At 37.3% G+C, this 25,161-nt stretch overlaps 1 protein-coding gene across 1 annotated transcript in view; it reads left to right on the plus strand.

Moving 5' to 3' along the window:
* Positions 1 to 2,372: 2,372 nt before the first annotated feature.
* CCDC91 (coiled-coil domain containing 91) overlaps positions 2,373 to 25,161 on the plus strand; it is a 164,766-nt gene continuing 141,977 nt past the window's right edge. Inside the window, exons 1-2 of the mRNA XM_082751909.1 lie at positions 2,373 to 2,384; positions 23,024 to 23,087. The gene's annotated coding sequence lies outside the window, so the exon portion shown is untranslated. The remainder of the gene's footprint in view (positions 2,385 to 23,023; positions 23,088 to 25,161) is intronic.

Raw genomic sequence — 25,161 nt, forward strand, 5'->3', positions numbered from 1 at the left:
CTTTATTGACAAAACAGGAGCAGCTAGTCCTGACCTAAGAGCATACTTTAACATTGTTCTGGAAAGGATCTCCTGAAATCCTAAGAATCTGAATTTTCACTTTTAGTATCATAAAAATCAATGAGATAACCACTCAGGAACTTCTTGAATGACCAAATACAAATGCTAATATACACTATTCAAAAGGTTGTCTTAAGATTTTTCCTGTTGTACACCCAAGAACAAACTCTACAATTTTACTGACATATATGTCAGTCTTTAGCAGGGATAATACTGCAGTAGAAAATTAACTAATACAGAAAACAAGAGCCCTTAGAATGCCTCTTTTGGTTTGTTGAGAATTAGTATTTCAAATGTCCTTCAAACTTTCAACTTGTGTAGCAATTTAGGCACGTGCATTAGTCCTTTTTTTTTTTTTTTTCTTTTTTTTTTCTTCTTTTCCCTAATGCATGGAATAACTTGTAAAAAGACTGATTAGAGTTTATATGTTATTTACAAAAATTCTATGCTCTATCATCACCTTTGTGCACACTGCAGTCATGTGCAAAAGGACATATCAGGGCTACAAAGATGATTATAGGACAGGAACACCTGTTGTATGAGGACAGGCTGGGAGAACTGGGCCTATTTAGCCTAGAAGAGAGAAGTCTGAGGGGAGACCTCATCAATATGCATAAATATCTGAGGGGACTGTGTCAAGAGAATGGAGCCAGTCTCTTTGAAGTTGTGCCCAGTGAGAGGACAAGAGGTAACAGGAACAAACTGAAGCACAGGAAGTTCCAGCTGACTATGAGAGGACACTTTACTGTGAGGGTGACAGAGCGCTGGAACAGGTTGCCCAGAGAGGTTGTGGAGTCTCCTTCTCTGTAAATATTCAGACCTTGCCTGGGTGCCATCCTATGTGCTGTAGGTGATCCTGCAGGGGGGTTGGACTAGATGATCTTCAGAGGTCCCATCCAACCTTGGTCATTCTGTGATTCAGTGACATAGCCTAAATACGTCATATTTTCTGTTTTTCTTCGTGTAGTACAGAACACAAAAATTATTGCTGTGTTTATTGCTGAATTATTTTTCCATGCCATGATGATAAATCATTTTCATTATGTCTTTTAATGCACTATTCATTATGTATCAATTCAGAGTCACACGGAAGGGCTGAGGTGGGAAGGGGCTTCTAGAGGCTGTCTGGCCCAGCCCCTGCTCTAGCAGGGCCACCCAGAGCAGGCTGACCAGGACCAAGTCCTGGCAGCTTTTGACGATCTGCGAGGAAGAGATTCCACAACCTCTCTGGGTTGCCTGTGCCAATGCTCCATCACCTGCACAGCACAGAGAGGTTCCTAACGTTCAGAGGGAACCTCCTGTCTGCCAGTTTGTGCCCACGGCCTCTTGTCCCCTGGCACTGGGCACTGTTGGAGAGAGCCTGGCTCTATCCCTTCAGGTATTTGTAAACAATGATGAGATCTCCCTGAGCCTCCTCTTCACCAGGCTGAACAGTCCCAGCCCTCTCAGCTTCTCCTTGTAGGAGACGTGCTCCAGGTCCTCAGTCATCTTAGTTGCTCTCTGCTGGACTCTTTCTAGTATGTCCATGTGTGTCTTGTACTGGGCAGCTCAGGACTGGATGCAGTACGCCAGGTACAGCCAGTACTAAGTGGAAGGGTCACCTCTTGCTTTGATGGTGATCCTTTGGTTCAAAGTATATGTATAGCAGCCAATAATACCAATAGCCTTCCTAGCAGCAAGGGCACCTTGCTGTCTCAGATACTATTAGAGACTGTTTAGTCCGCAGAACAGGTAGGGTCGTGCGAACAACCATTTATGTGTTGCCACATTACCGTACTGTGGCCTATCATCCACGACACAGATGGCGCACCTTACTTTGTGCCACCATGGCACATGGTGAGGCGGCCATCTGACGGCCATGCCGCCTCCACATCTTACCGCAGCTGTACGAGAGGACCACCCAGAGGCTCATCCCCCGTTTCTGACCAGGAGGTTTGACTCTGGTCAGTCCCTGATCTATTTTTTGTAACGATGCAGAAGGGCGGTGGCTGATCCTAAGCAACCCATTTGAGGATAGAGCTTGAGGCGAGGAGGCCAGCACGCTAACAGGACGACCAGCCGCTTTTTAAGTAAAAAAAAAAAAAAAAAAAAAAAAAAAAAATACAAGCAACCAAACAAGGACCAGGCCGGCGGACGAGGCCTCCTGTAGGGCCGAGCTGAAGCGAGGCGGGAACCGCCCCCGCCCAGCCTCCCCCCGCCCCCCGGAGGCCATCACCCGCCCCTCGGCGGGGCCGCCACACCGCCCAATCAGCGCCCGGCGGGAGCCACGTGACCGGCGGGGAGGCGGGGCGAGGGCCCGGGGGCGGGGCCAAGCGCCGTGGCGGGTGAGGCCGCGCTGCCCGGGGGCGGCTTGCCTGGGCCGGTGTGGGGGGCGGGGGAGGGGGGAGCGGCGGAGGCGCGCGCACGCCGCCGTGGCCGCGTGCTGCTGGCGGGGGGGCGTTGGGCGTTGGCCTTCAACGGCCGCTGAGGGGCGGCCCTGAGGGGCTAGTGCTGCGGAGCGGGGGTGCAAGGGTTCGGGGGAGCCCCGAGAAGGGGAAGGGGAGCCCCGGGGGCAGCTCCGGTGCCGCGGGGGCTGGGTTCAGGGCTGCGAGCGCTCCTCTGAGCCTGCTCGGAACGCTGGGGTGGCGGGGAGGCAGCTGGTGGGGTCTGCAGGGGCGGCGTTGGGCGTTGAGGTGTTTCTGAAAGCCCCTCCGGATCTTCGTGTGCCTCAGAGCTCCGTAAATCCTGCCCGCGTAGGTCTGTCAGCGGTGTAACAGGGCTGACTCTCCTCGTCATACCTGAGCCTAACCTTCTGATCCGGGCGGCTCCCTTCGTGAGGTCTGCCTGCAGCATTGGCTCGTCCCGGCAGGCTGCACTTTGCTTCGGGAGCAGTTAGCCTTCCTGCCAGAGCAATGTTTTTGGCCTGTCATCCGCACGTTACGAATGCAATTCTTGCCATTTTGCTGCAGCGTTTTAATGGAGCTTTCAGTGTTTTTGGTCACAGTGCTTGAGCACTTGTTTCTGTCAAGTTGTTTAACTGTTTTTGTTCCCAGCTTTGTCTATTTTCTCTTGCTCTTTGTGTCTCGTTCTGCATGTGCTTCTTCACCTTGCAGTTTGGTTCAGTGTCTCCATATGCGTGGCCTGAATGGCGAAGTAACTATTGGTGCCAGTGTGCTGGTATTTTCTTGTTTTCTCTTGGGGGGTGGTGGTGGTGTCAGTTTCTCACCCACTACTACAGGAGGTAGATTGCCGATCAATTTCAAAGAGCCTTTGCAGCCTACATGCTTGTTGACATGTGCAATAGTGAACTCTATGCTGGTAGGACTTGAAAGCAGAAAACAATTACAGTCCTGTTCAAACAAGTGATGCACGAATTCTCAATAAATAGTACGTAGAATCATATAACAGAGCCTTTTTCAGAGTCTCTTGAGATTCTTGAAAATGTGATGCCAATTTATTTTACACTATTTTGAAAGGAAGGCTATCAAATAGAGGCGACTAGCATACATGCTGTATACCTCAACCCTGTATACATGCCTTTGTATGTAGCTCTACCAGTAATGCCTAGGATAATGTAATTTCTGAATTCTAATTCCTTTTACCTTAAAGCTAAGATGATATTTTATTGCAGCACGTCTGAGGAAGTGTGTGGATTTTGTCCACACTGGATTTGTACAATGGACATTAAAATAGACTCTGCCACCTTTGGACATTTTTATCCAAATCTTTATTCTGACCATTGCTATAGTTAAGTTGAAGGACTCCTTCTGGTTCGTTTCTGCCTGGATATAGCATCAACTGAAAGCTGAATATACCTGGTGACACGTTCATATCTGTGATGCTCACTCTGATTTTGAGATGCATGCCTGGGTGGAACTCTGAGTGCAGTTTAAGTACTTTTACATTTCAGTACGTGCTTCTTGAGTGTTGTCTGCTTCTCTTTGAACTATGTGGACTTTTAGACCAGTTCCTTTATATTTCTTTCCAAGTGACAAAACTACTGCCAGAGGTTGGTGATGAATATATCTTGTCTAGACAATGTTAGCCGTTTACGTGGTGGCAGGCTGATGTTCAGGATGATGATAGCTACACAGACTTGTAGGTGCCAAAATACAATTATGCTATAATGTGTATTTCTGGTCCAGAGGAACAATTGACTAGCAGTCTTAATGGCAGTAACTGGCGTTCTCCAAATGTTTACAGAACCGCTAAGACATCTAAGTATCGTGCGTATCTGAGCAGTTGGCTTGATTCCTCCTGGCTTCCTGAAAACCAACTTCCAGGAAGGCTTGCAGCACCAAATGGAAAAAGTTTGTGGTGTGATGGAAACAAGATTTCTGTGAATCTCACAGTTCACAATACCTTCATGCCTGTGTTATTTGAGTCCATTGACTGAGATGGTTGTTTCAGGTCTGATAAGCTTGTGTGTTCTGTAATCTGCTGTTGCTGATCTGTGCAGCTTTGATTATTTTAAACGGCTGTATAAGAAAGTTCTTTCTACTTCTGTAAAACTAATTTGATCATAATAACAGAGGAAAAAGATCTTGTTGAACCAATATTAATATTTTTTCAGCTATATTTTTACTTATATATATTTAAACATATTATATTTATTATTATATAATATAATTATATATAATATATATAACATATATACATTTATTTTATATATATAAATAAAAATAAAATAAAATAAAAATAAAATAAAAAATATATAAAATTTATATATATATATGTGTGTTTGTATTTTTTTTCCCCTAGTGTGGGGATTTCAGGTTGCAGACAGGTAAATTTTGAGTCATATAGGCTAAGCCTATAAAAAGTGGATTATCTAAAATATGTTGCAAGTTGCTTTACAGATGTTTTTTTTTAACATCTGTTACATTTCACCACTTTACTACTTGTAAATTTATAATATTTAAGTACATCAGAATTTAAGGCAGGGGTTGTTTTCCTGTTTTGGTTACCTCACACTTCTAAAGATTTAAGGTGGATGTGCAAGTAGCCATCACTTGTGTTATTAAAAATAAATACTATTAGTTTTAGAGTTGGCTTTAGCTTTCCTGATAATGCCTATTGCAACCTCAGTCTCCTTCCCTTATTCCTAGCATATCCCTTAAGCAATAGTACCTGCTTTTTAGACTTTAGTCTCTAGAAGTGGTACAATTTTTACAGAAAGGAATTAAGTGATTTGTAGTTTTCTTAACGTAGGATAATGTAGAACTTCATAAAATACTATAGGAATCATATTCTTTCTTTCTAAAGAGTTAGATGGACCACTGAAGTATTTTGCTTTTATGAGATAGCAGGCTTCTCCCCTTTACATTGTTCAGTTGGCAGTCTAATTTTTGGAATGACTGAAATTAATGTTGTGGTTTCTGCTCTGTTTCAATAAAGCCAAGGCTTAAGAAGGTGAATTTGATTGCAGGGTATGTTTTTATGAGGAGAATTGGATATCCATAAATTTACTATTAAGCAATCATGGAAGACTGTCTGAAGTAAAAAAATAAATAAATAAAATAATAATAATAATAATAATAAAAAGAATTCACTTTATTGATTTGTACTTACTTGTTTGTTACAGTGGTGTTGTATATTCTTAAAAAGATTTTAGGGATTGCATTTTTTTATAGACCTCTCCTGCAGTTTTTCATAAACTGGTGGTAGGTTCTGTCGGCCTTGTCTTGCTTACATATATAAGGCAAATATTTCATTGATCATATAGTTACGGATATTGTCTAGTAAACTTTTCAAGCCTTTGATCAGGAATGGGCATAATATTTGTAAAGGTATTTTTGATTCCCAGAAACAAAAAACATGTTTCTAATGCCTGTATTATTTTGAGCAGATTTTATACTCCCACTAAAACACCATATGCTGAACAGTTTCAAGAAAAAAAGCAATTTTTATTATTTGTCCTTGAAGTGATCACATTTCAGTGTTTGTATGTATTTCGGCTAACAATCTGAAAATGATTTGAGTTTAAATGGCTAACTTCAGTTACTATAAAATAAAACTTCTGTTATGTTTGCATGAAGTTCTAAACCTCTAGAAAAATCAAGCATGCCCAAATTATTGTGCTAATTTAGTAATAATAAAAAATAATAATCTAAAATCTCAGCTAGTATATGGAACACTGGGTTTAAAAACTTCCAGCTACTGAAAATGAGAGAGTTGCAAAAATAACAGAATTTAATCCTAACACTAGCAACTCTGATAAGTTTTAAAATGTAGTTTTCATCTATTTCATAGTTTCTTGATAAAAGAACCTAATCTGAATCTTCTAGCTAATTTCCGTGAATCTCCTTATCTGATAACATATGGCATGTTAATGCTCTGATACTAAGTTTTCAGGTGCAGTGAAATTCAGGTGCAGAAAGTTGGGTCTTGTCCAATTCTTCTACCTTTAAACTCCCAGGAATGGTACCTCTTACCTTAGTGCAATCCTTCGAGAAACAATGGCAGTTCTTTGTGCGCTTATGTAAACTATTCTTAGGTGATTATGCTATAATGTGTTTTTGTTGTTTTCTGTTTTTCTTTAGAAAAAGGTAATTATTATGCTGGTGGCAAGGGTGGTTCTGAATTTTGACTCTTGGTTCTGTTCTTCCCTTTGTATTATAAAGGAGGACAACTTTTACTGGAGAGTAGATTGCTTGTAGTTCATGGAATACAACTGGAAACTGGCAAAAAGGGCTGATAAAATGGTTTTTAATGTTTATTATTATTTGGAAACAAAGGAAATAGAGTGCAAACATATATTAAGGCACAAAACATCCAAAAAGCAAATTCTTCCAGTTAGGGAAAACTACAAATTTCAAGGCTATGACCTCAAATGTTTTACTTAACTGTTGCTTTTGCTTCAGCGAATGACTTACAGAGGGACTTGATGTGAAGCGTCATTTCTATAAAAGTAGTTTGCAGTGGCATTATCAATATTGAAAATACCAATGTTTGAGTATGCTTATTGGTTGTTTTTTGATTTTTGTACATAATGAAGAATCGTAATTATTGTTATAAATGAAGATAACAACTCAATCTGAATTTAGTAATATAAGTAAACAGCGCTGGGTGCATGGGGAGTCTATGCTCTACCAACACGCAAACACGAACATTGAACTTTCTAATTATACAGAACACTGCTTTTACATACTACACCTGAGTATGCCTATACATATGTACAATCAGAAAAGGTATCAATTGAAACATAAACATGGCAGAGTTTTAAAAGGTAAGTGTTTACAAGCAATCCTTTAAATCTATTACTATTAATGTCCACGACTGGGGGAGCATAGTTGGAGTTTGTAATCCTGGTTGAAGTGCTCCCTTATCTTCCATGACTTCATTAATTTTTTCTCAGATCATATAACAGTCTTCATTTTCCTATTCTTCCCAGATCAAAGGAAAACATATCCATCCCCTTTCAAGGCCAGTAGGGGTCAAAAGACACGTCCAGGTCACCAGGGGGCAGAGGCCTGTGATGGCAGTAGCAGAGGGGGGGTCAATGGCATAGCAGAAGGATCGGTGGATGAGCCTGCAGCTCCCTCACTGTCTGGCAAACCACACGTGTCTGACTGTGGTCCCACATGGCTCTTTAAGGCCTCAGAGACTGCTTGCCAGGTGCCGAGCAATCCCACCGCAACCTTGTTGTTTTTAGTTGCAGAGTCCCACACCCTGCACCTATTTCCAGCGACTTTCTGTATGAGCTTATTTGGGCAGTTTGCTGAGTTTGGCTGAACCTATCTTCATGAGGCGATCAATGTCCCTGTTCGTGTCCTGGTCTCCGTTCTGTTAGCCTGTCCCTATTCATTCCTTCTTTCTACTTCTTTATTGATGACATAATTTCATTATATCATGTTGCCTTTTTATTTTGAGGACAGTCTCCCCTCTTATACCCTTCTCCCCACAGCAGTCCTTTTCAAACACAACTTTTCATTGGCCAAACAACTTTGCCCGGCAGCAGCAAACACCCAGAAACTTCCATGTCTTAATGGCTGGAGAACAAGCAAACCGAGACAGCATGGCATCTCCTGAATCACCCTTCTCTGTTCCCTCTCAACTCTTTACATTCCTGATGGCCTCATCCTTAAGAATCTGATGTTATCATCAACCATGGGGCTTGCCGACCCCCATGGCCACACTCCCACATCTCCCCCTTCTTTATTGATATCAACCATCTTCTTGACATGAATTATTACTCCATTTATTACATTAAGAAGTACTGCATTCTTAAGAGTATTTAGCCTTTTAGCCATTTTATTCACAAAAATAGCACAGGACAAGGTAGTATAGTCTCTTTGTCTGAATAGAAGCAGAAAAATATAGCTTAACACCATCTGTTTCAGCCAGATAAATGTGTACAAATTATAATGAAGAATTTAGAGGACACATATATTCTATTTTGCTTTTAGGCTCATCTGAAAACAAATTGAACATGAATGCATTTTACTTATTCATGAAGTTAGTGGTAACTAACTAGTTAGGACTTTTGGTCTTCGTTTTTATTGGGGTGTTAATTTCATTCCTCTCCTTGTACATGTTCTGCTTCCTGAAAGCAATGCAGGGATGGATACATCTAAACATCTAAACCCAGGTAATAACATTACTGGCTACGGGGTGCCAGAATTTCAGAAGAACAATGTGATGTAAAATTTCTGATATGGATTTCATACTTAACTTCAATGTGAGTATTATGAACACTTGATGGTGCAACTCTTAGTGACCAGAAGGGGATGACAAATAATTGCTCTGAGCCATGGACATTACAGAGAAATAACTGCTGTAGGTTCCCTGATATTATTTGGGCCTTTTCATAGCTTACAGAGGTGGATCTGTCAAGTATTACCTGCTGAGCCTGGGTACAGAAGTATAGGGTATGACTGTTACATTCTGTAAAGGAGTTTTACATATATGTATTTTAAAGTAGTAATTGCTCTGAGATTGCCCTGTGCCTTCATTAAGTGTAGTATTTGCTTACAGATTATGGCATGTAGATGCCTGCTAGCAGGAAGAATTGAGCTCCTCAATTCTCTGGAAACTTCAACAGATAAATGGGGTTGCTTCTGGTTTTAGGTCAGCATCCAAGGGGAGCAGTAACATCAGGGCAAAATGATTCTGAAGTAATTGTGATTGTATAAGCTTCTCCCAGTTTGGTTCATTGGTATATGGTAAAGCATTAGGGAAACTATAAAGGAGAAAAATGTATTACATGTTTCAATGTATTACACTTGCCTCCTACCACAATGCAGGTGAGCTGTCTAATTTTCAAAATGGATTATGGAGCTAACATAACAGCTACAGAGTTCTCTTCAGCTATTCCATGAGTGAGAATGGAGTTCAGTTTTCAGTTTGTTGTGGCAGAATCTGTGCCTTTTGTCACTGTTTCCAGTAGGCTTTGCTAATGTTTTTTCCATTAGTGCTGTTAATGATGATTCTATGAAATGTAAAATAAATAATAAAATAAGTTAGATAAAAATAAATTTATTTGTTAAGTCATTTGTGACCTTACAAATGGCTAATCATTGGCATTCTCATTAAAGCTTATGGGATCACTCATCTGAGTCCATATCCTGCAAAAACTTTTCTATAATTTACCTTTTAAAGTCCATAAAGGTATGAGAAAGCATCAAGTCCTTGTGCTTGTCCAGATCCTGCTCTGAAAAATGGTTAAGGGATTCAAAGCTTTCTGAGTTGATTATTTATTTCTGAGGCTCATAAACTTTTTCTAATATAATGATGAAAATGTCAGTTATTTAAAATCAGATAAATACTACTGCAAACATACATGGTAAACTTGGTCAAGTTTAAAAGTAAAATTTTGATACCTTTGACTATGATTGTAGATGTTTTGAAATGTAAATAGCTAGAGAGAATATTAATATTGTGTGCATTTAAAAAAAAAAAAAAAAGGAATTGTTCTGATCATGATAACAACACAATGCTAGAAGATATTTTCCCCCTGCCATTAAATAACACACAAAACCAAAGAATTACATTAGTTTACAAATATAATCATGATTATTGTCTATAGTGTTAATCTATATCTAATTTTAAACTATAATCTTTTTTAAACTATAGCAGTTCAAACATTTCTTGAATCAGTGCTCCCATGGTCTTGAATTATTTTTAACAATCTTACTTATTTAAATCTCTTGCTTTTCTCCAAATCTTTATCAAACAGAAGTTTTGTTTATGGAATAGAATGAAGAATTTGATATTGCTATTTTGTAACCATATTACCTTCATAAAGTCATAACAGTATGATATGATTTTATAATTAGATTTCCAAGTTGGGTTGTTGAGACAGGTCTTTATCTTCTTGTAGGTATGCTTTTTGCCTTGTTTGGTACAGCACCTTGTATTTAATTTTTTCACTGTAAAATTTTATTTTTTAATAATAATAAAAAAAAATCTGCCTGGATTTCAAAAAGGCATTACTTTTTACCTGATATCTTTGCAAGTCATTTTGTATTCTCTGTCCACATTAAGATTTGTGATTACTGTATCGTAAGCCATAAGAAACTGGAAAGAAAGAGTTTGATCTGTGATGTGGCCAGTGACATTCTTGTTTTGTTGAAGAACTCCAGGTACACCTGATGTAGAATTTAGGAGTTTCAGTTGCTTTTATATTCTAACAACAAAAAAGGAGGATGACTTTTTTTTTTTTTTTTTTTTTTTTTTTTTTTTTTGTAAAGGAAAAAAAAGATAAGAATCCTGGGTTCTCAGACATAAGTATGAGGTAAGGGAAAAATACACTGCGTGGTCTTTGGTGGTCAGTTAAAGTTAAAAGGACAGTTGGTGTCCCTTTGAAATTTGATTTATGTCTTTCTGCTCTTTAGAAGTCTTCCATTTCAGTAAATAGTGGCTACTCTTAACTCAAATGCAGAAAATGAATTTAATGCCCTGCTCTATTTAAATGCAGAGCAAAACAGGTTGTTTAACCTACTCTGAAAGCAATCTATTTATTTATTTTTAATAAAAAAGTAATTCATCTTCATTTGAGAAGCAGAATGTAGCAACCCATTGTGGCAACTTCAGAAACAATTTGAACTCAGTATACAAGATTACGAAGGGACTTTCTATAACAACCTTACATGCTTTAAAATCAGAATGTTGTAAATATTTTTTTCGCCTCCTTTCCTAGGGATTATGTTCAAGTGGAATCACTGAAGACAAGACAGATCTTTGTTCCACTGATACATTGTTGAAGTTTGTGTCATATTGTGTGCAAAGTTAGGGGGGAAGCAGGTGTCAGAAAACTATCCTAATGTTATGCTTGTTGTTTTCTCAGTAATAATAAAGCCTAGGAATCTAGATGCATTGAATGATAATACAGACCTTCTGGAAAACAAAACTGCTACCGGCAGAAATAGGTAACTAATGACCAAGGTCAGTAGCAGAGGGGGAATGAAGTCAAAAACTTTTGAGTAGTACACCTTACAACCCTTTTTGCATGTTATATTTCACAAATTGAGAAGTTTCCCAATGGTTTGTGCAAGAGCCTGTCAGTGTCTTTAGCAACATGTGTCTCTGCTGAGTCTGGCAGCAGATTCTTTGTTGTGATGTTAGGCTACTGGTCAGCCTGGACAGAAGGAAAGTGGTCAACAGGTAGTGTCACTGCTGCAGTTGTGGCTTTTTCTCATGCTGTCTTTCTCTCAGGAGTTTGCCCAAGGGGTGAGCATCACATCCTGTTTCAGTTGTATGTACTCAGGCTGAATATGTGGGCTTTATTTTTCCAACTGTCCCCTGCAGTAGAAGAAGGGAGTGAAAGGTGGCTGATTAAACATGCATGCTTGTGTGTGTTGGGCAGCGATAGGCAGGCATGTAGTGGCCTGCTTCTGTTAGTCAGATGTGTTATCTGCAGGATACGGTCATTAATAACCTGTGAAAAACAGCATAACTAATATAAGTTACTGTGTATCATGCTTCATCAGCTGCTTCCTGTAGGTGTTTGATCACAGGCCATTGAAAGTCACATGAAGGCTGTGCCACAACAGGTGTAGCTCATTTTTAAAAGACACTCATACTGAGTGATATATAAAGTTTTTAGGTGTTAAGAGATGAATGCTTATGAGGAGATATTTATTAGAAGACATCATCTGCTATAATAGTTGCTGAGATTTATATTCAGAGCACCGCCTAGATCAGAACAGTGAATTTGGATGTTAGTGTTATCTTTGTGAATTACTGTGTGTGAGAGAGTAGGTAGTAACAGTGATAGATGAGGTTGATTAATTAAGTTAAGCTTCTTATGATGCATGAAAATGAAATTTGAAGATTTGAAAAATACCAAAGGCTTGGAAGTGGCTTTTGTGATTCTAGGCTGTTGCAGATAATTGAGGGACCAAACTAATTTTAGCTTCAAATAGGAGACATGAAAATAGTAGTGGTTAATGCTTCTCTATACCATCAAAAAATAGCTTTTTCCACAAGGATGAATAGCAGTGGCAGTGCTTTTCTGTTAATATTTCTGAAAAATCTCTGAGGGGGTTTCCACCACCTAGATGTTGTTTAGTGATTATTCTAGAGGTTATTTAGTGATGTGACAATGAGTCCTTAGCTACGTCAGATTAAGGAATTTACTGTTTGGCAAATGAGGTGTTGAACCATGCTGCTGAGGCAAGAGCCTACTTTTATTTTAATCATAAGAATTATTTGACTCTCAATTAAATTTGACCACAATAAATTGTAGGGAGAAGAATAAGAGCAAATCTGTTTTCAATATTTTAATTGCAGCTGAAGTCTGCATAGAATGGGGAGATACCAATAAGTACATATCAATTTAGGAAAATGTTGATTGTAGCTCGATTTATTTGAAATGTGTTATCTAGTACTGTGAAAAGGTTTCTGTTAGCTTGCAAATAAATACAGTATCATATCAACTGTTTTGAAGTCATTTTGTGTCTCTTTAAGGTATTTGAATACTGTGAGTGTAGGTAAAAGATACGCAAAATTCTGTGTACTGTTGTCAAAACTTGGTCTCATAGTTCTTTCCAGTTGAATTTTTCCTCATGAAATGTTTGCCAAAATGCACTGCTAGGATTGATTTCATTTATCTTGAGGTGGGGTTTGAGGGAAGGCTGGAGTTGCGTTACTTTAAATTTTAATATGCTTTTATGTTAAATATGCCTTATGTTCTCTTATGCATTTTATTTATTGCTGAGCATAGAACAGTTTTGTTTTTTTTTTTTTAAAGTTTCTGAGGAACAGAGACCTACAGTCAACTTCTTTGCACTAGGCTTATCCTTTTTTTTTTTTTTTTTTTTTTTTTTTCAAAACTTTAAAAACACTTTCCTGTGTTACAGTACATGAGTTCAGTACGTGTGTATAGAGAGAAATAAACTGGAAATCCTGTCTCTGAGGATTGGAATCCAGTGTAGTTTTAGATGGAAAATGAAATATTCTAGTATACACTTGCCAGTTAAGCTTTTAACAGGACTTTCCATGGGTGCAACTTCTGAAATGGAAATAATGTAGAGTTTCTAAAGACTTTTCCATGTGATATACGTGCCATAGTTGACTTGCATACGGTTTTGTAAGCTGCTGAAGCAAAAAAAATTGGTATCTGGGCATGACTGACTATAGATTAAAGGGAAATCACACACAGTTTGAAGTTTGAAGTGCTGGTTACCAGTGAAGCCCTGCGATACGTGCTGCTGATGAGTGTTTAAGTTTTTGTCCTGTTTCTGTCTGTTATGTGGGAAACTTTAAATAATTTCATTTACGCCTTTTTTTTTTTTCTGGACGTTTTCTTCAAGACTTGGCTAGAGCTAATTTAGTAATGTTGTAAAATAACTGCAGAAAGGATCTCAGAAAATGAATGTAGAAATACTTTTGTTTAAAAGTTACAGCCCATTCAAAAATGATGCATACAGAAATGTAATATGAATATGGTGCATGGCAAGATGAGACACTGAAACTCCATGATCAGATTCGTTTTATTATTAGAAGATTAGAAAAAAAAAATAGGATTTTTCTGAATACTTTTTCATTATTAAGTTATGTAATCTAGCTATCTAACTATCCTGAAGGTATATGAGATTTGATGAGGTGCATGGGTGATAGACATGCATGAACTGCTTTTATTGGCTATCAAAAGGCCTGGCTTGTCCTTTGTTGGGGTGAAAAAGGCAAGTACTGGTACAAGAAACATGTTTCCTTTAAAATGAGATGAGACAGGAATTAACGTGCTTGAAAATCTCAGATCTATTTTTGAAAACTATTACATTCAAATTGTCTGTGTGCCCTGAATACAACCTCTGCCCACCTCCTCACTCCCCTCCAAACATGCACATATATTGCCCCAGTGGTACGTGCACAGTTGAACAGACAAAATGTTTTTTAATTATCATTGAAAGAATAAATATGTAAAGGCTTTATATTTTCAGCATACAGTTTTACGTCAGTCACATTTGAAAGGGGCCAAGATAAAACTGTTAGACAATGAGCTTACAGTAAAAATCTTTTTAAAAAGTATTCAAAAAATGTAGAGATACTGATCTTTCGTTTTATTTTAATGTATCACTTTAAGATGGATTAAAGAAGTTAATTTATCCAGTTAGACACCCAAGCGATTTTTCTTTTTTTTTTTTTTTTTTTTAAAAAAAAGGAAAAAACAGCATTAACATGTTCTTATTTTGAAGGATCATCAGGTATCAGCTATGCTTAAATTGTTCATACATATATTTTCTTAAAGTGTAAAATAGATAGATTACAGTGTCTATGTCTAGAAGCCTAGATAATAAGTGACAATTTTTATTAAAAAATAAGTGTTTCACTGATAAGGAGTAAAATGTTAAAGAAAGTAGTTTTGTTTTTTGTTAACTTTTTAGAGCAATATGGTGTTCTAGAAAATTCATTTTCTTTACATAAAGTTGTTGCAAAAGTCTCTGCAGAAAATTATAGTAACTATCTGAAACTTTTAATTTTCAAATACATTTATTATTATTGAATGTTAGTATAGGATATTAATGATTATTGTTCAGATATTCAAGCTGACTTTAGTGAAACAAGAATTTTTTCTGGAAAATTTGCTGACTAAAGATAATATATTTGCCCACTAATTGATGAAGTTAAAACATACCACTATATATAGTTTACTCTTTCGAACATGAATTTCTATGTCTATTTCTATGTCAGTGTTACTAGGCTGGCTTCTGCTTAGCAATTTTTGGATAAGTTTCAGTAGTTTTCTTTAAGTAGTGCCCACTTCAAAAGCTATTAAGCTGAATATATATGTATAGAATAAACTTGCATATAATTTACTTGTGAATATGTAAGATACTTGTTAACTTTAAATAGTTCATGAAAATAAATGACCACTTGAGCTTGTTGTCTTCATCTTTTTCTTGTATGTTGTGTGCATGGCAGCTTAGTATCTTAGAACAAATATCCGAGGTAATGCCTTTATTTTCAAGAGCATGCATTCATTTCCAGTTTAACAAAGGTTTTGAAGGATACACAAAATTGTGACCTAAAATGATTGCATAGGAGAAAGAACAGCTATTCTTTCTTAGGCTGGGAAGATGTGGAACATTCTGAATTAATCCCACTGTTATGAATGGAGCCTTGGCTGCATTATAAACTTTGTGCATCCAATTTATTCTATACTGTAGCTGTGAGGCAGTATATGTTTTATGAATTATCCATTTTTCATGTATGTGCATGCTAGTGTAATGTAGGGAATGGAGATCCTGGCTCCTCTAATGTTATGATGCCACCATTGCTGGTAACAGAAGTGCTGTAGAAGTTAGTTGCAGAACAGTACAAGGAGAGGCGTTGGTGGTATAGTGGTGAGCATAGCTGCCTTCCAAGCAGTTGACCCGGGTTCGATTCCCGGCCAACGCACATCATATTTTTTTCCTGCTTCCTTGTGAGGGGGAGTGGAGGGGCAGTCACCGACCTTAACCACCAGTGATAGGACCCGCAGTATTGGTGTCAAGCTGAGGCAAGGGAGGTTTAGGCTGGACAGCAGGAAGAGGATCTTCACTGAGAGGGTTGTTGCACACTGGAACAGGCTACCCAGGGATCTAGTCACTGCACCAAGCTTGTTGGAATTAAGAAGTGTTTGGACTGTGCACTTAGTCACATGGTCTGAATTTTTGGGTAGACCTGCGTGGAGCCAGGAGTTGCACTCAATGATCCTTATGGGTCTCTTCCAACTCGGGATATTCTATGACTTTGAAGGTGATTACTGTCTATTTATTGATACGTTTTTTTGCAATGATATTACGGAAGGATCTGCTTGTTAATACGTGTTGTATGATGACTTTTTCCCTGTGCAATAAGAACTTTTCTGTTAACAGAATTGAGGAGGAGTTATGTGGATCTTGGAAAAGAAATGTGTTGGGTTGCACTCCTAGGGCATGCCTACCATGCTGCTTGTCTAGCTTTGTAGGCTAGGAGACAAAAGTGAATGGGTTATAGGATGGTGGAGAATCTGGCTGATATCTTGTCTGTCTGTTTTAGGAAATTATTTGTTTAATTGTTAACTGATGAGTTATACGTGTATTCTTGATATCAACGCCCTCATCACATACTTGATACTTAAATTACTTAAATAGTCTGGTGACTTGCTGAGTATGGGACCTTTCAAAAAAAATGTGTTTCTTGTTCTGAAATGGGCACAGTAGTGCCTTTATCAAAAACTTTGGGACTGGAGAAGGTTGCATTCTAGAAATGCTTACTAGGTATAAAGTATCAACTTAGACAATACTTTGAAGTACCATGCTCTGAGAGAAAAAGAAAAGAAGTATTGAGCCCTAATCCTATTTCCATTTTGGCTTGATTTGTGATCTCTGCTCTCAGCTTCCACATCATATTGTAAAGGGTGTAATCCTACTACTATATTTTTAAATGATTTTATGGGGCCTAATCAAATAAGTAGTAATCAACCTGTTCCATGAGGTAAATATACTTTTATTGACTGTAACAGAGAACATATCATAATATTCATTTGGTGAAAAGTCATGTGACAAAAGTACTGTGTTACATGCTTAGGAGTATGCCAAGAAAAGAAGAAACAACAAGGACAGATCATGTGCATGTTATCTGGAAGCAATGTTTTCTGTTGGAAAGCAAATCAGCATTTTTGTTGTTAAGGAATTGAGAGCTGGGCAATGTGAAACCTTTCCAGTTTGCCTCATGAGAGTCATATGAAAATGAATTCACATCTTCACTTGCTTGTATGTGAATTGAACCCTCTCTTTAGGAGATTATGAAAAGCCATATTCATCTGTTTGATGTGTGAACAAAAAGTCAACAAGTCGTCTTTTCAAGTGTTAGTAAAGGGGGAAAGGTACAATGATGATGCAATTTTCTTTTCATGTGGAAGGGAGTGATGCCTGTTCTTTTCTGCTTTTAACAGTATATCCAGAACTTGAAAAACAAAGGATTAAAAGTTTGCAAAATGACTGGACTTTTTTTTTTTTTTTTTTTTAAGTGTTTGGGTTACCTCAATTTATGTTGTTACATAATCTGAATTTCCAGTAGGTGGTTGGAAGGAAAAAAAGAATATGATTTTTTTTTAAGTGTTCTACTTCAAGACTAGCAACTGAGGCATGTGAAATTCCTAAATCTTTAAAATCTGAGACATAATCTGTAGTCTTTTTGATAATTTGATCATCTAGTGGTGGAGAAGTAGGTTCGTACCTTGTCTCAAATTGGTAAGTACTGTGTCCCTCTGAGAAGGACTGTACTTCCAGGGTTTGGAGAAAGATGAAGGGAGGAATTTAATTGGAAAAGTGTGCATTAAGAGACATACACTAATAAAAAAGAATTGCTATTTATTTTTTAGTATAATTTATATTGAATCCTGTTTTGTATGATAGTGTATATTAGTGGCTTTCTTGCATATGTTCATGGTTATCTATTGGCTTTTCTAACAAAAATGGAATAACATTTTCTAAACTTTGACACTTTGTTGTCACAAACTCTACAGAAGTTAAAGAAAAACAATATTCCTTTCATAATACATGTATTTAATCATTCTTTACTAATTCTTTTATTTGACCTTTTTCATTTTTAATGAAGAGAAAAGCTGTCTTTAACTACATATCAAGGTGACCTACTGAACTTTTAAGCTCCTGTTTTTTATTTTTTTTTATTTTTTTTATTTTTTTCAGTTGAAGTAACACTGAGTTAAAAACAAGAAGGGGTGGGGGTAATCCAGCCACATTTTGAGCCAGGCAAGCCAATTCTTCATTCCAACTTATTTTTCTAATTATTTCAAGCATATATTTTCTTTTAATATTTAAGAATTAGAACTGAATTCTTTTTTAGTTAGCATTAATGATAGTCATTTGTACATGTTTCTACACATCCTTATGGTCATAAGGATGTGTAGAAATCCATATATTCATAGATTTACAGTTTTGTTTGACATGTCATATTAAATTGTTTCTGTGATGCTCAGTTACTAAGATTGTATTGGAACTAAGATTGTATTGGAACTCTCATATACTGAATTCAGAGTAAGTTTTACTATGCTGAATTGAATTTTGCTTTGTTCTCTAGTTTTTACTCCTGGAAAGCTTCTCCCTTCTTCATATAAACACCTCTCTCTAGCTTCTTATAAAAATACATTACAGTGATTTGCTAGTAAAAAGGTTTGATATTCAGGAATGATGGATGTTAAAAGAACAGAGGCACAGGTATTTCCGTTATTAATCTAAGTTGTTGAAATTTAAAATTTTTAAGTGGAAATGCATTTGAAATACATATGACGATTCTATTTTACTCTTAAACCTCAATTTCTTAAATTTATCCTACATAGGCTATAAAAGAAAGACCACTGTATGTCTTAGCATTCCAAAACTCTCAACAGTGGATATTTTTGTACCATTTATTTCTTTCCTTTCAAGTAAAAAATACTGTGTTACTTTTTGTAAATTGCTTATTCATGTAAGCATATAATTGGAGTGTCCTGTTGCATAAACTATTTCCTGTCTGGAATTGATACCTCTCTATTCTTTTGAGAAAGAAGCATGAAATAACAAAGCACTGTATCTGTCAAGACCAAGATGAAGATAAAGATAGAGATTCCTAAATCTTAAACTGACTCAAAAAGCCATTCTCTCTCTTTATGGAAAAAAAAAAAAAAAAAAAAAAAGGTATTGCAATTTGTAAATGTCTTACCATATTCACAGTTGAGTCATGAAATTTAATGATTTTTTTGAAGGATTTTGAGCAACGCAAATTAATCGATAACTGCTTTCTATTACTGACAGAGAACAAATTCTTCTTGTAAACTTCTTTTCATGTTAACATCACCTCAGCCTTCTTCAAGCTACATCTCTTAGCAAAGAGGTTCACTTGTGACTTTTTTGGAATCCATGATGAAAATATTTCACTGCGATTTTGGTACTTTTGCTCCCCCTTTGGTAGTGAAGACTTCTAGAGGTACTTTCTGTTTCCTGCTTCTCTCTGGAAGTTGGTTTGTTAGCAAATTCAATTCTAAAATGACCTTAAACAGAAGTTGGTAGTTATATCAGTAGTATAATTTAACTGGAGAATGATCTCAAGGGTGGATTCACTTCTTTGGTCTCTACTTCTATGATTCTAGAGGTTATAAATGTTATTGTTGTTATTTTACTATATTATTCTGAATAAAATTTAAAGCATTGAATCATGGACCTTGGGTGGAAGGGAAGTCTGGAGGTTTTCTACTCTAGGACTCTGCTTAAAGAAAGATAAACTAGAGTAGGTTGCTCAGAGGCTTGTATAGTTCAAGTCTGAGTATTTTCAGGGATGGAATGTCTACAACGTCTGTGGGCAACACTTTCCAATATCTGGTCAAAACTCAGTATTCTGACTTTATCCTGTGCATCTTGTCTTGTCCGTGTGTAAGTCTGAGAACAGTCTGGCTTTTAAGAGGATTGTCTCCAACTTTATGGTCCCTAGTGCAGTAAGAGTACTTTAAACGTGAGAGTTATTAAAGCCTACTGTGGTCACTTTGCTCCAGCATTTTCAGGGCAATTACTCACTGATCTTCATTAACTAGTTAGTGGGTGACAAGTCATACTTCTCTTAGCTATTTGTTGAATACAAATATATTTCCAGGGCTCCTGAGTAGCAGCAGTCTGAATCAGGGTCACACAGGTTGTTGCTCTGGACTTGATTTTGATTAATTATAGGTATATGGCTGGCTGTACATAAGAGAAATGTTTAATTCAAACTGCTATTTAATTCTAACTATTTTTGAGATTTTGAGGGTGGCTTTTCTAGACAGCACAACAGGTTTTCATTATATCAGCTTTGTCAAAATTGTCATAGGAGTCTGTATAACTTGGTGCATGCTTTGGTCTTTTAAATGAAAAGATATTTGTGATGGAGAAAGTTTTTAGAGAGATACTAAAGAAAATTTAAAATTAGTAAACTGTGTGATTCTTTTTTTATATAATGAAACAAAAAAAACTATTTTCTTCTGTGATCTGGTCACAAGAAATCAATTATGATGAAGACTGGAAACCTTGGAAGGACTTTCCATAACATCTTAAGCTGTTAGAATTCAGTCTTCTGAGAAAGTATCTGTTGATTCTGGAGCTGTATTTATATGATACTTCTGCTGGAGTTAAAATGGTCTTGCTTTGAACTCATCTTTGGATACCTAGAATGAAAAAGTCGGTATTATTTTACAGAGTACATTCTAAAAATTGGGAGAAACTGATGAAGATTCATGGGCAGGTAAAATCCTCAGTGAAAAAGTAAGTGTTACTAAAACTGCTTATGTCAAGAGGTAACCCTCTGGAAGAATTAAGTCCGTCTTTGTCTTGATAGAGAGGGTTTTTTTTGTTGTTTGTTTGTTTGTTTGTTTTTCATGACCATAGATCTCAGTGACCAGAACACTTGGAAAACAGACTATACAGATCTTCTGTGTTCAGCCTTCTAATTTGAAATATGTGCTAAAAGTACCACTGTGGTACTTGCAGCCTTTTCTTCTGGATGATGCTGTCCTGAGTACGTATGGTTAAACATGGAATGCCCCTGTGGTCCATGGCCAGTGGTCTGGTATAGAGACAAAAATGGTCCGTGCATGTAGTAGATTTCTATCTCAGGAAATACTCTGGAGTAAAACTCGACAATTGTTTCAGAAGCACAAGCAGAGTAGTATTTTAGACATTGGCCTGGGGTTGACACCTTTTTATTGATCTAGGTGAAAACACTTCTGTTCTGATTTTTATTAATTCTTTCCCAAACATAAATGCACACCAATTAGTGGTAGTTTTACATATGTATAGATGAGTTGAGGAGCAATAAGTGAAAGTTATGCAGTTTCTCTCTAATATTGCACTTCTGTTTTCCCCTCTACGTTTTTTTTTTCCTTCCCTTTCATCTGAACTGTTCTAGTTTCTAAATTCTAGAACAAGACTGGATCTTCAAAGATCAAGTCCAACTACCTGACCACTTCAAGGCAAAAAAAAAAAAAAAAAAAGAAAAAGAAAAAGGCATTAGGATAATGCTCTTAGTAACATGCCTCTTGAACACTGACAGGCATGGAGCACTGACAGTCTCTCTAGGAAGCTGTTTCCGGTGTTTGATCACTTGACAGAGAAATTTTTTCCTAATATCCAGTCTGAAAACATTCCCTGTCACAGCTTTGTGCTGTTCCCTCGCATCCTGTCAGTGGTGACCAGGGAGCAGAGACCAGCACCTCCCTCTGTACATCCCCTCCTCAGGGAGCTGCAGGGAGCAGTGAGGTCACCTCTCGGCTCCTTTTCTCCAGACGAGGAAACCCAAGTGTCCTCAGCCTCTCCCTGCAGGACGTTCCTGCCAGCCCTCGCACCAGCTTTGTTGCCTTCCTCCAGACACTTTCAAGGACCTTAACATCCTTTTAATATCGTGAATTCCAGAACTGCACACAATATTCAAGATGAAGCTGCACCAATGCTAGGTATAGTCAGAGAATCACCTCTTTTGGCTGGCCATGCTGTGTTTAATACACCCCAAAATGCAGCGTGCACTCTTGGCTGCCAGGACACGCTGCTGCCTTGTGTTGAACCTGCTGTCAGCTGGCACACCCACGTCCCTTTCTGCTGAGTTTTCTGCAGTCTATCTCCTTTTGTTCTTTTTCACTCGCGTAATACCATTATAAATTACTTATTTGTAAAAAGTATAGTACAATAAAGTTTCTTAATGGCTTTTCAGAGATCACCTTTCATAGAACATGATTTTACTAGTTTTCTGATGTTAGTTTCTTCTGGGTTATGTATGAGCAATTGCCAGTTCTTGAGTAGATTTTCCATACAAGACTGTCATGTTTTTCTTCCTGTCTTAGGTGAATTTATAAAAACAGTGCCTACCTTCTCTGTAGGGAGCTATCAGAGCTGCTTCTTTTGTGTGAAAGTGGAGCTATTACTTTCTTCTTTTTTGTGAAGCTACATCAATCAAGGGTAATTAAATGGACTTGAAATTTGCACTTTGTTGCTTTTTTTCTTGCTTTAAGCATTGTTTAAAACAAAGCAAGCTGTATACTGAAGATGAGGACCCACAAGTTCTTTAAAAAAAAGTTACATTGATTCTACAGATTATCTTAAATTCCATAAATAATAGGTATTAGAGATTTTTTTGCTCATATTGTTTAGTATCTTTCAGATGAGAGTATGGTTTGTGAACAGTATCTTTATTTTAATTTCCTTATTAAGGACTATAGGCAAGGAAAGAAGAACTTTCGTTTATGACTGTATATAATTTTTTGAAAAAACTTTGAAGATTTATTATACTTACAAAAGGTGTGTGTATTGGTGTTTAATCTTATACTGTGATTTATTTTCTTCTAAAAGTGTTCAAGATTGGGAAAGGCAGTTATAGAAGTCTTGTAGATGGCATAAGTTGTTCTTATTGCAGGAAACTGGTATAATTGCTGCAGCATTTGCATCCACTGCTTTATTCCATACAGCACTGTATTATGTGGAAATACTATTATTTCAAAAATAGTTGTGAAGTTAGGTATGAAGTATATATGACGTAGAATCTTACTTGCTTCTTACAGGATCTGGACATTTCAGGTTGGAGCTGAATCCCAAGAAAAGAAATAAGGGGTAAAGATTTTTTATGTAAGTTTTTATGAATGTTAAATTCACTCTGGGAGTGGATTGAAAAAATTGAGTTATTCAGTTTTATTTTACGTATCTTATTTTGTGCAAATCAGTGTTTGACTTCTGTAACATTTCCTAATGTGCTGTCCTCAGTTCTAAGTCTTGAAACCTTCTAGAGACACTTTGGGATAAATGAATAGATGAGCAGATGAATAGGAAAAGAAAATTCTGTTTGTCTCATCTAATGCTTGACTATCATCACCTTGTTTGACTAGACTCCTTGCAGATATTCTAAACTGGACTGTATATATGGCCTTAAACAACATGATGTAGTGCCTAATGTAGATGTGCTTTTGGGTGTGGTTGTGTCCTCCTGAGGACTCCCAAACTAAATTTTTTTCATGATTCCTTGAATATATTCAACTGTGCTTCATTTGGGCTGTGGAAAAGAATCTTACATGGGCTCTCATATTTTCTTAACAGCCACATACATTTCAATTGAATCAGTTGTAATATAAGCAACTACTACTGTTAAATAGGTGACTTTGCATCTGATTTCTTACTTCGTTATCTTTTTGTAAAAAAAAAAAAAAAAAAAAAAAAAAAAAAGTTTTAAGCCAATGCTGGGGAGTAAGTTCTGTGACATGTTCTGTGTTGTGTTCTTCCCCTGAGCCCCCTTGAATGTAGCAGAAATCAGTTAAAGGACTGGATACACTGTATACAGTGTACTTTTTTCTTTATTTCCCCATGACCTTGAAGTCTCTTCCTTTAATATCTGATTGGACATACCTCTTTCATGTGATCAAATCCAGGCACCAATTGCTGTATTATTGTGCTTTTCGTTGATGAAGTGCAAACTGATTCATGGTGGTAGATATTTCTTACATCCCGTACTGTGACTAAATTGGCATTTTGTTGATACCTATTTTTCATTATCTCATGATGAAGGTAGTACATACAGCCCTTGAACATCTTTGTATGGAATGGTATTGTCCATCTGATTGAAGGATAAAAAGGCAGTTCTTTTGATTAAAGGAGCAGAATACTCTTGTTTCAGTCTCAGCCTACCATCTTCAATTCAGTATCTGTACATGCCAGTTCTCAAAGAATGTTTAGATGTTCAGTCAACTGAATGTTGTTGACTGAACATCTAAACATTCTTTGAGAACTGGCATGTACAGATACAAGTCTGTGTGACTACAGAGATTTAGATGCTCAACCATAAGGAGAAAAAAAGTAGACTTCATTTTTTCTCATGTAGCATAAAATTAAGCCTTGCATCTGTGATCTCCAGTTGTGTTGTACTTCTATGGCATATACGTTTTTTCTATTAATTTGCTTTTGGCAGCATATCATTAATTTGAATAATATTAAACTATACTTTCCAAAGTCCTTAACTCTTTTTCTGGAAATTTTAAAGCTGTTTGCCTTTTTATTGTGATTAAAAATGCTACCAGACTTGGGAGGGGAAAAAAAATCAAACTGAGAAGCATAAACCCTCCTACCTTTCTAAAGGTAGAAATTTAATTGAATTCCCATTTTTTGAAGAGACAGAAAGCTTGTATTTCTTCTTAAAATATCATCCTACTGTTTACCTTTGATTCCAGCCAGAAGACTTAGAATCGTAGAATCATAGACTACCCTGAGTGGGAAGGGATCCATAAGGATCATCACAGAATCACAGGATTTCTAGGTTGGAAGAGACCTCAAGATCATCGAGTCCAACCTCTGACCTAACACTAATAAGTCCTCCACTAAACCATATCCCTAAGCTCTACATCTAAACATCTTTTAAAGACCTCCAGGGATGGTGACTCCACCACTTCCCTGGGCAGCCTGTTCCAATGCCTAACAACCCTTTCGGTAAGGAAGTTCTTCCTAACATCCAACCTAAAACTCCCTTAGCTCAACTTAAGCCCATTCCCCCTCGTCCTGTCACGAGGCACATGGGAGAACAGACCAACCCCCACCTCGCTACAGCCTCCTTTAAGGTACCTCTAGAGAGCAATAAGGTCACCCCTGAGCCTCCTCTTCTCCAGGCTGAACAAGCCCAGCTCCCTCAGCCGCTCCTCATAGGACTTGTTCTCCAGAC

This window comes from Aythya marila, assembly GCF_965140915.1.
Source record: "Aythya marila genome assembly, chromosome: 1".
Classification (NCBI taxonomy): domain Eukaryota; kingdom Metazoa; phylum Chordata; class Aves; order Anseriformes; family Anatidae; genus Aythya; species Aythya marila.